Here is a 14600-nt window from a genome sequence, read left to right on the forward strand (position 1 = left end):
AGGCTTAGAGAAGCTGCATTGTGCACTTGCTGTTTACTGCCTCTGAGAAGAGAACATATTTTGGGCCCTTTTTGTAACAAGAACTTGAAAAAAATTGAAATGCCTGCAGCCTCCTGCCCACGGAGGAATAACACAGAACCAAAAGAAAAAAAAATTTTAAAAGAGAGAAAGAAACTGGACTTGTTCATGGAGGAAAGCCTGGCAGCAAGTTTTACCCCCTTTCAAAGCATCTTTCTACCCCATCTCCCTGGTTAGGATACAGCTCACTGCTTCAGTTTTTACCTGCTGTGCAAAAAAAAAGGACCATCCCCCTAGGTTTGTGCTTGAGGAGTCAAAGGAAATTCCCATGCCTTGTGCCCATCTGTCCCTCTGTGTGTGTGTGTGTGTGTGCACAGAGTCTTCTCCCAGGTAACAACCAACAGGACAAGAGGAAACAGCCTCAAGTTGCACCAGTGGAAGCTTAGATTGGATATTAGGAAAATTTCCTCACCAAAGAGCAGTCCAGCAGTGGCACAGGCTGCCCAGGGCACTGGAGTCACCATCTCTGGAGGCATTTAAAGGAGGTGTGGATGTGGCACCTGGAGACATGGTTCAGTAGTGAGCTTGGCACTGCTGCGGGGAGGGCTGGACTCCATGAGCTTTGAGAGCTTTTCCAAGCTAAACAATTCTTGCACAGCTCCTTGACTCAGTGTCCCAGCCATGGTGAGCACTGCTTGTGGCCCTGGGCTCAGCATGGCAGGCCTGGTGCTCACACCACTGCAGACCTCAAGCTGGCCATGCACAGCTCCGTGTTTCTCCCAAAAATATCACTGCTGCAGCACCTGGGGTTCCCCAGTGCTGGCCTTGTTATCCCTACTGCATGGAGGATCGCATGGCATGGCAAAGGATGGATCCCATGTGGCATCCAACCTGCCCTGATCCAGGCTGGGCACCAGCAGGGGAAGGTGCAGTGCAATGTCTGCACAACCCAACCAGCCATCCGACCCCAGCCACTGGATGAGATGGAAAAGCAGGTGGGGAGTGACTCCAAACAGCACTGTCTGATTTATCTTAGCCAAAACCAGCACTGGGGGTTGTTGGGAGAAAGGGAGAATTCACATGTTCAGTGACACATTGGAAAGGACCTTGATCAGATTCACAGGGTAAGGAGAAATTCTGCATCCCTGATTTGCAGTATTTTCTGCTAAAAAACACACCTGTCAGCCCAGGTAAAAGCAGATGTTCAATAGAGAGCTGGGTGGGATTAGGTAACAAGCAGATAGGAATAGGGAAGCAGCAGTATGTGACTTCTGTGTAGTTCTGAATGATGTTGTTCAAGACTGAGCTGCATAGTAATAAGAAATGGAAAAGCAATGATGGGAAAATTAATAGACGTACACAACAATGGAGATGAGATTGGATCTGAGGCAGGGCTTGGTTCCAATCAAATCTGCCTGGGAAGAGGCCTGGCTTAAACTCTCATTGTTTGCTTTCCTTTGAAGAACAACAATATCCAAAATATGACAGATGAATATTCCTGGGCTAGAGGTTGGTAATTCAACTGCAAACCTCAGGAAAGGAAGGATTGCAGGAACCACAAGAGGAAGACAAATTGTAGTCTCATCAAACAACAGAAAAGTCCAGTGCCTGTGTATAAATATACAGCGCTTGTGTTGAATTCTTCCAGGAAAATGCAAGTCTGAAGTGAATCCCAGGTGTTTGACTTCATGAAAATTAGCAAGCCCTGATTCGATTTCCTTCCCAGTCGGTGAATATGAAATCCCTGGGCAGATGCCTCAGTTCCAGGTGTAGGTAGAGTTACTGTATCCAGGAACCTCTCTCTCCTCTGCATCTCCCATTTTTCTGAAAACAAGTCCACACAGTGGCCCCAGCGGCAGCACGTGTCACCCTCTGAGCTGCACTCGCTGAGATTTAGATTTCAGCCCCACTGAAGAACAACAAAGGCTCCTTTGTGCCCACACCCAGAGACAGAGCCCAGAACTGATGTTGGAAGGGATTTAAAGGGCAAACACAGGTGGCTCTAATCCCCCTTCTCACTTAACCTCGGCAATGTAGCTCTTCTTTTGGCCAAGTTCAGCAGCCCACTCATAGAATCCTAGCATGGTTTGGCTTAGGAAGGAACTAATGACCATCTCATTCCATGCCCCCTGCCTTCCACTATGCCAGGTTGCTCCAAGCCCTGTCCAATTGGTCTGGAACACCTCCAGGCATGGAGCTGCCACAGCTTCTCTGGTCAGTCTGTTCCAGGCTCTTTCCAATCTCACAGAAAAGAATTTCTTCCCACTCTCCTTCTAAACTTGTCCTTTGTCAGGCTGAACCCATTCCCCCTTGTTCTCTCCCTCCAGAGCCTTTTCCAGAGTCCCTCTCCAGGTCTCCTCAAGCACCTTCAGGCATTGGAAGGAGCTCAAAGGTCTCCCTGGGGTGGCTCCAGCAGCTCCACATCCTTCACCAATTCCAGAAACCAACCAGAGTTCAATAAATAGGAGACAAGAACTAGGTGGTTCAATCATGGTTGCCAACACACGGAAATGACACAGGAACCCTCAAGCCCTGTGCTTCTCTGAGACCAGCTCTGCATTCCTCCCACGCTGAGGGAGGGCATCAGCAGGAGGGATCAGCACTGCCAGGGCAAAAGGTGGCCTCTTTTCATGGCCCTTGAAACTGGACATGTGAAATGAGGTACACAAAGCCAAAGGCCAGGTGGACCTGTCATCCCTGAATGGCTCTTTACAGTCTTCCCAGGAACATGAATGACAGTCACTGTTTTGCCAGGGAAACGGCATCTGTTGGGAATGTGGTGCAGAAAATGTGCTTTCTGCTCCTCTCAGAGCCAAAATTCCTACCCATTCTTGTAAGTCCCTCTAAGATAAGGACCCTGTTCAGCTGAGTGACAGTGAAGCAAAAAAGCAACCCAGGAATGCATTTTCCTGCTCACAATACCCTCCATTCACATGGGTGACTTCGCACTGGCACACAGGAGTAGGGAATGAACCCAAACACATCATTGTACATAAAATCAGATGTGTTGAGGGATGAACACATCTCACAGGGATATGGAAACCTCCCCTGAAAACCCAGTCAGGGAGAGCCTGAGCTCTTTTGTGGCTCTAGGCAGGAAGATGCTCAGGATCTCCCAGAGAGGCTCAGCAGGCAGTAGGATTGTGCCTGGATCTCGCTCTGGAAAGGCCAGTGGCTCAACTGAGAGCTGTGGGAATGATTTATAATGCACTGAGAGGGGCCACAGTCCTGCAAGGGTCTTTCATCAGGAGCAAAGAGCAGCCTGGAGGGTGGGGAATGCTGGAGCTGTACCACTGTGTGCTCATCCTTCACCTGAATGGGGAGCTGCCCCCAAAGTTGCTATGTATCACTTTTATGGTTCTCCTGTTGGGTATATTTTGGAGCAGCTGTTTTCTGTGGCTTTTCATGGTGGGAAGCAGCCATTTGCCTGCTGTGATATCCTCACAACTAATACTAACTCCTCATTCCCTTTGGTTTTATTTCGGTTTTTTCATGTATTTTTTTTGGTTTGTGTGGGTTTGATTTTTGAGTTTTTGTCTGTTTTTGTTTGAGTTTTTTGTTTCCTTTTTTATAAGTGATAGGTGAATTTGGCATAGCCAAACTCAAGAAAATGTACACCAGGCTTGACTTTCCAGAAATTGCTTTTGGCTGGCTTTAACTTCATCCTCCAGGCTCAGGATAACCAGTACATTTGCAGATTTTCCTCTGCAACATCAGCTTGCCCAGACTTTGTTCCGTGTTTCACAAATGGAGAAGAAAATGGATATTGTGCCAAGCTTCATTTCAACCTGCATCAGCATGAGAGAAAAGAAGAAAAAAAAAAAAAGAAAATATTCACCAGTTAGAGCAGAACCAGTGTCCCACCATCTTCCCCTCCACTGTTATTAATTTTGTACATTTAGAGGCAAACCTGGGCCTAAAGCTTCCATCGCTCAGTTCCTGATGCAGGACTGCAAGGGTCCCACAAGAAAGGCTGGGACAGAGTGTTCAGAGTGTTCAACAGGGCCTGTGGCAACAGCACAAGGGGCGATGGCTTTCAGCTGCAGGAGGCTGATTGAGGTTGGATCTCAGGCAGCTGCTCTTTCCCACTGAGGCTGCTGAGGCACTGGCCCAGGCTGTGGATGCCCCATCCTTGGGAACAGGGCTCTGAGCACCATGGTCTGGGGGAACGTTGCTAAGCATGGAACCAAAGGCTCTCTAGCTCAACTGTCACGTCACAATCCATGTCCCACCTGGAACTGCCAGCAGCCAGCAAGCAGCACAACACAACTGTTGGCCCTGGGGTCAGCACACCCTGCGCGCTGCTCCTGCCCGCTCCTGCCACCCTTCTTGTTCCTGCCCCCGGATACCCCCATCATCAGGTTCCATAGCTGCTGAAGGCCTGGATTGTGTCATCCATCCCTGCAGGATGATCACCTTTGTCCTGAGAAAGGTACGGTGCCATTCCATGGAGGTGGATCCCCCCAGCTGCCCGGGTGGGCTGGAGTTCTGGGGGGATGGGGTGGGACAGGGACCCCACTCTGAGGTTTTGCTACCTCTGCAGGCTGTCGCAGACACAGAGGAAGAGATGGAGGTGGACACACAGACTGATATGGAGGAGGAGATGGATGTGGATGGAGTACAGACTGGAGAGGAAGAGATGGAGGTGGATGTGGAAGAGGAGATGGATGTGGAAATGGAAGAATACACTGAGGACATGGAAATTGATGGAAAAGATGAGGAGGAGGCCATGGTCCTGGGATGAAGACCGATGCCAGCAGCGACAGGTACGTGGTCCCCACAGGACGAGTGGGTTCCCTGCAGCCAGGCTGGGGCTGGGCTGGGTGGTCCCTGCTCCGGTCACACAAGCCCCATCCCAGTGCCTGGGGCCCAGCCCCCAGACCCAGCCAGCCTCAGCTCTGGCAGCAGAGTCCCACTGTGCCAGCCTGGGGACACACGGAAGAGCCCTCTGTGCCTGACTGGAGTGACCATGGCACCTGCTTTTCTTCCAGGACTGATGGAGATCCCGCAAAGAGACGGCACCCTTTTGTACATAGTTTTAGAGTTTGTTGTTGCCTTTAGGATATAGGTTTTAGGGCTTTGTTTTGTCTTCTGTAAATACGTTTCAAATATTGTTGTTAGATATGTTCTTAGGTATATACATTCAATAAATTGTTGTTATTACAAATATTCTTACAAAAGTCAATGTGTTCTGTGTTTTCATTGCTTTTCTTCTGTAAATAAACAACCCTGATTTTTCACACCCCAGTTCTCTTTCCATTTGCTTCAGGCACAGGCAGTATTGGAAAAGTTGTGTTTTCCGCTTGCTCCAGGTTCCCAGGGCGGGAGGTTCATGGGGGAGCTGGCACAGCCACCCCAGGAGTGGGGGTACCTGCACAGAGGGGTCCCACTGACAGAGGTCACTGTCTCCTTGCAGTCTCTCTGGACACACTTGGTAGCTGCAGGGGCAAATCCCAGCGTGCCCGGTCCCGTGGGATTCCATGTTGGGACTCAATGTCCCAGCCAGGGTGAGCACTGCTTGTGGCCCTGGGCTCAGCATGGCAGGCCTGGTGCTCACACCACTGCAGACTTCAAGCTGGCCATGCACAGCTCCGTGTTTCTCCCAAAAATATCACTGCTGCAGCACCTGGGGTTCCCCAGTGCTGGGCTCTTTATCCCTACTGCATGGAGGATCGCATGGCATGGCAAAGGATGGATCCCATGTGGCATCCAACCTGCCCTGATCCAGGCTGGGCACCAGCAGGGGAAGGTGAAGTGCTTTGTCTGCACTGCAGTCTTTTACTTATTAAAAGCCCCCCTGAAAGGGATCCCAGCACATTCTCTCGCTAGGGGAGGAAATAACACAGCAAGGTAGGGCTGATGTGGAAAATTAATCTCATCACATCCCAGGGGCTCACCAGCCCTTTGCACACCACTCCTGGATGGAAAGCTGCTGCAGGGACCTGAGGTCCGTGCTGGGGAGCAGCAAATCCGAGTGTTGAGCAGGCAGGGTGCCAGCAGCTGCTCCTGCTCCTCCTCTGAGTCACTGCCCCCTTACCTTGGCGAGCAGAGCCAGGAGCACCTGAGAGCAGCTCCAGCACCCCAGAACGTCTTGTTTCCTGTTACTCCAGCAGCACTCTCTGATTACACATTCTCCCCCTGCTGCTAATTAATTAAATAAAATCAGGAGCACGTTAGCAGATGCAGAAGGGACTCACCCCTTGGCACACGCTGCCTCTGACCCCCTCCACAGCAGCCCTGAGGAACAGAACTCTTTTTCCTCAGCACTTCCGGGCTGGTGTTCCCCCTCTCCCAATTTTTGCCCTGTTTCTGGCAGGAGGCACCAAAAAGAAGTTACTTGCATTAGGAGGGAATGTGTTTTGGGCTGATTTTGGACAAAAAGCTGGGTCAGGCCTCATCCCTCTCCCTGAGGCCTTGGGCTGCCACGCTCTGGGTGGGAGTTTCTGTAGCAGCACCCGATCCTATGCAAAAAGCATTAAATGCTCTGATTTCATCTCACAGCACTAATTACTTCTCACAGGGCCTTTGATGCTGCTGAATAACTCATTAAATTCCCTCTGACCTGCCACAGCTTTGGCTGAGGGCACAGGGCCCTTGCAGGCCCGGGTGCCTCATGAAAGCCACCTCAGTGCCACCACACAGGCAGCGTGTGGCAGGGCAGGCTCATCCAGGACACCATCCACAGGGTGCAAAGAGAATGGAAAGCTCTGTCAAACATGCTGTAAAATCAGTCAGAGAAATTGTCCTTGACCAGCTGTCTCTCCAGGCCCTGCTTCCAGGGCTGGCACCAGCAAATAGGCCCTTGTGTGAATAGATCTGTCAAAGCCCACAGGAGCAATTCCCATCCCAGCCCTGCCTACTCAAAGTGGCATCATTTTGGTACCTGACTACTTCCAAGGTGAAAGCATATTCTCTCTAATTTGCTCAATTGACAAATTTACTCCTCTCAGGAGACAGTCTCATTTCCATCTTCTACCTCTTTAGCTTTGTACACTCAGTCTATAACATGAAAAGATTTTACCTTAATTTCTTCTCCAGGAAAGAAGTCATCAATCTTTTATTTGTGGCACTTTAATTTGGCATGTTGTCTACAAAAATCCACTGCTCATCACATCGAAGGTTCATCCAGTAGTGCCAACTACTCCAGCACTGGAAATCTATAGTGGGATGGGTGGAAGGAACAGGGTCAAAATGAATGGGTTTTCTCAGAGGAAGAAGCAGAATCTGGGAAGACAGCACAGCTTTAAATTAGGATATCTGCTGTGCACGGCAAGAAAAAACACAAGCCATTCCTCATCCTGTCTCTGGATGTGATTCAACCCACCGTCCCCAGCTCTGGAAGTGTGGTGCAGAGTCTGGTCCTCACTCCCCTGGCAAATGACAGAGATGAGCCTAGCCTAGATGATCTCAGCCTAGAATCCCTGTGGATTGACAGCAAGAACTCCTACAAGATGTAACTCATATGTTTGTAACAAGCACAGCATCCACTGGCAGAGAATGTTTTGCTCTTCATCCTTCCCACTCTCCAGGAATTTCTCTAGGAAATTCCACTCTCTAGTGTGGATAAAGCAGAAGAGATGGAAGGTTCTGTGTGCCCCAAAAGTCATCAGCCTCTTCATCCCACAGCTCTCCCACTCACAGCCATCAGTTCTGTGCAGAGCAGGCACAAACTGGTCACTACTGGCACTGCCTGTGGTCTGAGCTGGGAACTGTGCATCACCATCAAGCTTCAAGTGCTTTCTAGTGGGAAGTGTTTTACACAGTTCCCTACAGATTCTGGTTCTGGGTCAGTCCCACAGCAGCTCTGGGGAGTGTTTAGGTCAACAGGGTCTCCCAAGGCTGGAGCTGGAGCTTGGGGCCTCCTTCCAAACCACAGCACAGTAAAAAATATGTACTAAGGTCACAATGAAAAATCCTCTGCTGAGCCTTCTTCAGTATCTGTCAACTCCTAATTCTGATTGTAAAATGCTATTTAGGAAGATCAGACTGATCAAAATCAGGACATTTTTGTGGATTTTTGTAAAAATGCTTTTTGAAGCTTTAAGATGGAGGGAATTTCACCAATGTCATTATTCCTCTTACAAGATTTTCAGCAGCCGGTTACTTTGACTTTCCACTCTTATGTCCTGCCAACTTTTACCTGCCCAGAGCCACTTGTTTTGCTGACAGCTGCCATGCCCATGCGCCATTTGCTGGGCATCACCTGCATGAGGCCTCAGGAGCTCACTGAGGAAAACTCACTCCTTCATATTCTTTGCAGAGCCAGGGAAGATCTTGCTTGCTCAGTCGAGCAGTGGAGGAGTTTTCTGTTCAAACCTACTCTGTGTGGCATACCCGATGTATTTTTGACTCAGAGAAATCTGTTTATTTTCTGCTCTTAAATAAGGAGTGAGCAGCTCCATGAGTAACACCACGGCAGAGGAAACACAAACAGGCTGTTACTCAAACAACATCTCTGAAGGGACTGTGCTCTGCTTTTCAGATGAGATTAAAAGCTCAATTACAGTAGAGAAAGAAGCTTTCATTAAATCACACACAGAACATAATAAGGACAAATTACAAAGCTTCAGAAGCAAATCTGTGTCAGACTGCTGGCTAAGGAGGCCTTCAGTGGTTTCTCCTGCCCTTCTGAAGAAATGAGTCCTGCACACCTCATCTCACCATGCTTTTGAGCAAAGCTCACAACCAGAATCCTATGAGGCATCCAATTCTTTGAAAGGAATAAGCAACTACCCCCTCATGATTGTAATGAGTGGGGTGAAGCCTCGGGTTAGTGCTGATGTGCACAGGTTAGAAGTGCAATAGTTTGTTCTGCTAGCCCAGGAAAAGCCCAGAAGCTCAGTGTTGTCTCAGTCCCATACTGGTAAGAGAAGATGACGTGGAGTTTTAAGAATTTTAAGGGTCAGCACCTACAGGATCAATTAACTACCCAAAACCAGACCCTGGACATAACTGTTTAATTCCAGCATTCCTGCCATGCTCTCCTGTCTCCAAAGTCTCCACCAAGAAACCTGCAGATAAAGAGGTGAGGAAAGAACAGATTCAAGCCCCTCACACAGAGGACAGAGTTCAGAGACCTTCCAGCCAGAGGGATCCCTCCCTGAGCAGCCAGGCTGCCCAAACTTTCAAAATCAAAGATCCAGTGTGCAAATCCCAGGCACACGAACCACAGGCAGAAATACCCATTGGCCTCTGGATTTGCAGGTGACTGTACAAGTGTGAACCTGGAGCTGAGCGATTGGATGTTTTTCCCTCCCAGGAAACCCAAGGCACTGCATGGCAGAGCTCAAGGTGGAGAGCAATGGGTTACACGGCTGCCCAGAATCCTGCACCTGGGAAAGGGGAAGTCCAGGTTCAGTCACAGAGTGGTCACCACTTGATTTTTCTTCCCTTGTTATTCTGCTCTCCTGGAATATATTATGATTAATTAAAGGCAGTTGGCTAATTTGATTGTAAGCAGGTGCTGGTTAGCAAAAACAAGCCACTGTTCCCCTTTGAAATGCCAGACAGGAGATTCATTAAAATTCCCTTTGAAAAGACATCCCCAAACTCCCTGATCTGTGATGAAAACAGTCAAGGAAAAGTTAAGGAAAAAAGAACAAACAATGTTTTTCAGGAGGTTTCACAACTCAGGCAACTGCAACCCCCATCGAGCATTAGGATTGAGGATTAGCATTCCCACACCAGGAAACCTTTCACAGACTCATAAACTTTCACTGAAAAGAAGTTCCAGGATGCACAGAGTTGAACAACAATCCCATGAAGACAGAATATTTCCATCAAGGCCAGGATGAGATGAGCAGGAGAGGATGACTGGGGCTCTTCAAAAGCCAGACCTCAGAGCTGAGGCAGCATTTAATCCTGATATCCCTCTAGTTATCCAGAAAAGGATCAAGACATGGGAGGCAGCTCAGAAAGCCAGAGTGCTCAAAACAGCAGCATGTACAGAGAAGGAAGAAGAGGAAATACAGCTGGATACTTCCTAATGCTCTTCTTTGGACTGACCTGGTGTCTGGTGCAGCGAGTCACAGAAAACTTGCTCAAGACATGGGTGGCAGAACTGAAAATGCTCACTGATAAGCAACAGAAAAAATTAAGAGCATATAAAAGTGACAGCAGTCACAAGGACCTGGAGAAGAAAGAACCCCAAAAGGCCAGACAGGATGTAATATCATGCATAATGAGAGTAAAATACATGTTGCTATTCATCATGTATCCAAAGAATTACAGAATAGTTTGGCTTGAAAGGGACCTTTAAAGGTCATCTGGAAGGACAGAGGATTGATAGCAAGAGAAAAACAGTATCTTAACTGCCAGGGGAAACTGTATTGAAAGCAGCCAAAAATTAGAGCCAAACCAGCAACATCTTATCTTTGAACTAAAGACTTATCAATAACTAATGCTGTCTGCCACTGGGGGACACACTAAACCGGAATCCCTCCATGCCAGTTTTCCCATGCTGTGCTATCAGAGCTCGCCCTGCTCCCCAGCCCCTGCAAGAACTGGACTTTGTGATGTGACCCCAGCATGGCAGCAGCCCACATGAAACTCCACCTCTGAGAAGAGCAGCACCACTTCTCCAAAATAAGGAAGTTTTTCCCCGAACATCAAGCAACACTAAACTTCTCTGGGGAGCACTGGGTGCAGGATAATTAGGGACAGAAAAGGGATGTGTCTGTGGAGCAGAGGGATGGTTTAAATTCTCATTAGGTTGTTAACAGCTGGTTTCATTAGTCTGCCTACAGACAATCATAATTACTTAGTGGCTACTGCAGGGTGAAATGCCATTTCAGTTTATTAACATTCTCAGAGCTGCAAACCTGTCAGTGAAATTATTTTTAAAGTAGCTTGTAAAGCTTGTCTATTCTCAAAGAACTGTCAGACTGATAGACCGGGGTGTGACATTTATGCCCCAATAAAAGGAAGTTTGAATGCAGTTTAATAGTGCTTGAAATGTTCTGCTCTGAGAAACTCTCCCCAAAGTCCAGGTGGACCTTTCTCCATTGGAACTCATAGAAATTAGCAGAAGCTGTAACTTTGGCATTACTTTTACAGGAGCATTTATAGCCCAGGGGTCACGACCAAAGCCATAAAATGCTGCTCAAGCCCTGAGCTTTCTCAAACCAGAGGTAAACTTGTATCTAAAGGTCTCTCTGGATCCCAGGACTACTAAATTTGCTCAGCAGAATTCTGAGCCTGCAATGAAGGTAGATTTTTATCTTAGCTTAGTTAAATATTCCCCCTAAACCAGGATAAATTATAATTTCCCCACTATCATTCATTATTTGTCCACTCCTAATTACTCTTTCTTCTTGCCCTAAGCACCATCCTTATTCATACAATAGGTTTGATGGTTCCCATTAAATTTATTATTCTATAGACATATGTTGGATTAAAGTTTACCCGAATTAGAACTTTATCCAGCTCCTGCCAGAACTAATGGTGAAGATATTTCAGTTTATTCAAAGCAATTGTTATCTCAGAAAGAGGATCATGCTTAAATTAGAAGAAAAGTTCTGCCAGAAAGAGTGTTCCTTTGCTTCCCCCAAATATCCACTAAAAGCCCTCAGTCAGGTAAGAGCTTTTTAAATAATTTCCAGTATTCACTACACGGCCAATTATTAAGAGAGCTCTGATCCTGCAGTGCAGTTAATGACCATCTTTGACATATTTCTTACATGTAGTTTTTTCCCACATTTCCTTCAACAGTAGCTAACCAGGTGCCTTGCCCTTTTTATCTCCTGTTTAACCCATTTACTCTCATCCTCCATGGCACAGCAGAAGATGTTTCCAGCCTGCACCAGCCACTATTTCACAATTCACCCATAAAATCCCAATCTTTTACACTTCCACCTCTTCATCTTCCCATCCACGGAGGGGAGCCAAGGTCAGCCAGATGCAAACGAGGTGTTTGAAGCTGAGCTGTGATGAGGCAGTGATTGCTTGATGAGCACAGGAGGAGGAAAGGTCTTGGCTGTGCCTTGGTTCTTAAATCATCCTCACTTGTGCAGGGAAATTAAGGGCAGAGCAGTGATGCTCCTCTGACCACTTTCCCCATAGCATTTTTCCTGTCACAAAGTCAAAGGCAGGCAACTCACACATATTCTTTTACTCTGACTCCTGCTGGGATAGGGAAAAAATAGCATAATAGGGGGAAATACCATTATTAGGGATTTTCATTGTGTGAGCTCAGGATTCCCCACACTTTTGCAAAGGGGGAATGTTCATCAGGCAAAGGCTATGAGAAGGAGCTTCAAATTGTCCAAAATCCCAGTAAAAATACTTTTTCCTATGGAACCCTTCACCAAAACTGGTCCCACTTCAGGCCCTTTATACATCCATTTCCTGATGTGCATCTCCCAGTGGGGTGTTCCCAATGCTCCAGGAACCCAACACAAACCTTACAGCCCCACACAAACACACCCCAAGGAGCTGCACCCTTCCCTCCAAAACTGGGTACCTGCCACAGCCACCTCTGTGCTGATCTGAGCCTGTTTCTCCCCAAAACAAGGTGCTCAGTTTATCCTCAAAAAAGATAAAGGCCAAGATAAAATAGAAAGGATTTCAACCTTGAAAAGATTGACAACAGCATCCTTGTCTTCTCCAAAAAAGCCATCATTTCACAACTGTAATCTCCACACTGAGACTTTATTCCCTTAAAGTGTCCAAGTACACAGGCAGGATCCAGGAAGGCACTGAAGTGAGTCAAGTTGAACCCCAACGAGCTCTCAGCTCCCTGTGAAAGCTCAGACAAGCAGTAGAGAAAGAATTAATGCTCCCCTTTCTGGCATCTAACAGCCACAGGGCAAGTGAAAAGTTGGTTTTAGAGAATGAAGAAAAAGCACTAAGTAATAAAAGGTGAGAAAAATCCATCGCTCCAACAGGTTAATGAAGGAAAAGCACTTGAAGAAAAAGAGGTAGAAGGAGGAAAAAAAAAAAAAAACCCCACAATTGAGAGTGTCCATGACACCCAGAGCCAAAGCAAGCCCAGGGGATCAGGAAAGAGGTAAGCACGAGCTCCAAACAACAGCAGAAATGTAGGGAGAGCTCTGGAGGGAACAAAAGAAAGAGGCAGCCTGAAGAAAGGAAGAACTGCCTCACCACAAAGTGTTTTGGGTTTTTTTATTAAGCATCTCTTATATCACATGGTAGAAATTCAGAAAAATTAAGGTCAGGAGAGGCATGGTTTATTTGGAACATTCCTTCATAGCAGAGAAGATATATCCTTGTGCAAATTATTCCCTGCAGCACTCACATCTTTAATTGCTGCTTTTCCTCCTCCTGGGGAAGCAGGGTTGCTTTATTTACTCCAAGAAATATTTTCTCCCTCCTCCTTGGCAAAGAACAAGCTCCCATCTTGGCAAGTGCTCACTGGTTTACTAAATGCTCATCACACCCATGCTAAGGAGAGTGGAGCTGGTTAATTTATCACTTGCTACAGTGATTAACTTGCCCAGCTGCCAGGTTCAAGAGCCCCAGAGTGCCTCAGGTTAGAGAGGATCACAGAAGGAAAAGCTCCATTGAATTAAGCTGCTGCCACACTGGCCCTCTTTGCCTGTCAAACACATTCAGCTGCTCTGGCCCTGCCCTGTGAAAATCCCCCATAAAATACAAGTGAAAATCCCTCATCACCTGTGAGGAAGCACAGCTGGGTTCTGCTCAGGGCATTTCAAACTACGTGAGGTATTTGTGACCTCCCCTTGCAAAGGCAGCATCTCAGGAAAACCAAAAGTTTCTTTTCCTGCACTCACCATACTCAGGACACCTTCCCCTAGACCAGGTTGCTCCAAGCCCCATCTAACCTGGCCTCGAACACTTCCAAGGGTGACACAACCACAGATTCTCTGGAGCCTGTTTTGCTCCTCGCCCCAACTTAGCAGCCTCAGAGATCAATTTCTATCAAATATCTACATTTTTCTAGGAAAGAAAGATGGCAAACCTTGTTTGCATCTGACTTTGCAAAATCAACACGAGAACTTCGGACAGACTTTTCTTATTTTTCCCCATTTGGTGGAACATTTTCATTCTGTTGTTGTTTGGAGCAGTATTTTAATATATCTGGCTGAGGCTGCTTAAAATAGTACATCTTAAAGAAGAGACTTGTGTGAGGGGTGGAAAACTGAGCTCTTGCACATCCAGTGCTTCTGTTGTTGGAAGATTTAAATCCCACCTCTCTGGTGGGAAGAAATAGCTGCTACTAATCCATTTTCTAAAGTGTTATGCATCAAGCTGGCACTATTTTAAGACTTAAAAAAAAAAAGCCAACTTAAAAAAAACCTCTGCTCCTCTCCATTTTCTCTGTTCCATAGTTTATGACAGAAGAAAGGAGTGAAAGATTGTTTTGGGAAAAATGTTTTCATGAGTCTAAAAATAATATAAAACCTGATCTGCCACACTCTCAGCTGCGATAGCCCCAAAAGGCACTGGCTGTCATTGCACACAGTCACTATTGTGGTGGGATTTCTACCACACCACAGGACAGTCAATTTTTGGTTTCCTCCTGGAAATAACTACAGCAATTCTGGGTAACATGGTGAACATGAGCCTCTTTTAATGGCCCTTGAAACTGGACATGTGAAATG

Source organism: Taeniopygia guttata, chromosome 31, assembly GCF_048771995.1.
Source record: "Taeniopygia guttata chromosome 31, bTaeGut7.mat, whole genome shotgun sequence".
In the NCBI taxonomy this organism is placed as follows: domain Eukaryota; kingdom Metazoa; phylum Chordata; class Aves; order Passeriformes; family Estrildidae; genus Taeniopygia; species Taeniopygia guttata.